This window comes from Sinocyclocheilus rhinocerous, unplaced genomic scaffold, assembly GCF_001515625.1.
Source record: "Sinocyclocheilus rhinocerous isolate Xijiao unplaced genomic scaffold, SAMN03320098_v1.1 C36543597, whole genome shotgun sequence".
Classification (NCBI taxonomy): domain Eukaryota; kingdom Metazoa; phylum Chordata; class Actinopteri; order Cypriniformes; family Cyprinidae; genus Sinocyclocheilus; species Sinocyclocheilus rhinocerous.
The window spans coordinates 1-1,272 of record NW_015782978.1 but is presented as its reverse complement, the minus strand read 5'-3'; the positions used below and the strand labels follow the sequence as shown (position 1 = coordinate 1,272).

The window sequence follows — 1,272 nt, the reverse complement described above, 5'->3', positions numbered from 1 at the left end:
CCAAGCATTCCATAGTATTTGAACACGTGACGCTGTTCTCTGATCAGCGTCTGTTTGTGATAAGAGACCCATGACGTGTCTGTGTTGTCCAGCAGATGGCGGCAAACACTGTGAAGTCACTCAAACACGTGTCGCGTCACCACAAAGCGCTCGTGAAGTTGCGCGAGGTGCTCAGTCACCGCTGCTGTTTGTCGTGAGGTAACTTAAACATTGTGAAATCTGTCTGTCTGCTGGGTGAAATAGAAATGGAAGTAATGGACAGCCCTCTAAATCGTGTAAGTGATTTTTTAAAAATCACAGTATAATATAAAATGTTCTGGCAACCTGTGGTTACTTGAGCTGTTACAGGTAAATACAAGTCTCTCTGTTGTGGCTTTACGTATTTAAACTTGTAAATAGCCATCCTAAATTTATTGTGATTACCAAATGTTAATTGGTCAGGCCCTTATGTCTAAATAAATATATAAATAAAGCTAAATTTAGCTAAATTTATACATATAACCCTCCCCTCCAAAAAAGATAATTAACAAATATTTCTCATAACCAAAGTCATAACTGACTTGCAGGATTTTATCTTAAGAATTATGAAATGTAGTAACTGGCACGTGCTATTTTGGATTTCATGTTCATGGTATTAGTCACTGTTTTAAGACTCAAGCATCATCTTAGAAGAGTTGATTTTAGAGATAATGATTTTAAACCTGTAACTGTATTTCCCCAGAAAGCATGACAGTTGTTTTTCCACAGGCCCATCATTTTGGCCGAAAGGCAGATCAGTTGGTGGCAAAGGAAAAATTTGAAGAGGCGATTTTATGCCATAGGAAAGCAGCAGGTAAATCAGTGAAGCCCCTTTTGTTCTCTTAAGAGCAAGCACACATAAAGAATTGGGATGGCATGAAGATAAATGAAGGAGTGAATGAATCTGTATTTGTTTCTTTCTGCTCAGAGCTGATGAAAGAGGCCTTGTCAGTGACACCGAGTGAACAGGTAAAACAGCATGTGTCTGACAGACAGGTGGGACTCTATTCCAGCAGTCTGGCATGTCTGAATCATAGGCCAAGCTTTTGAGTAGTGTACTTCTTTTTAAAATATTTGATTTAAAGCTTTTCACATTTTAGAGAACAATCCTCCAACCCTCATGCCAGCAAATCGAAGGAGAAAAAAAAAAGTATAATGTAATGATACATGCCGAGTAGTGTGCATTTTAATATTCAAATACAAGGTGGAAGCGATTTTAAAGGGGTCATATGATGCGATTTCAAGTTTTCCTTT

General features: G+C 38.1%; 1 long non-coding RNA gene across 2 annotated transcripts; it reads left to right on the top strand.

Moving 5' to 3' along the window:
- Positions 1 to 108: 108 nt before the first annotated feature.
- On the top strand, positions 109 to 1,027 carry LOC107736192 (uncharacterized). 2 transcript variants are annotated; one of them, XR_001639604.1, is made up of 3 exons: positions 109 to 275; positions 748 to 832; positions 947 to 1,027. It is a non-coding gene; the product is annotated as an uncharacterized LOC107736192 (long non-coding RNA). The 2 variants fall into 2 exon arrangements; XR_001639605.1 differs by having other exon boundaries at positions 722 to 832.
- The last annotated feature ends 245 nt before the right edge of the window (positions 1,028 to 1,272 follow it).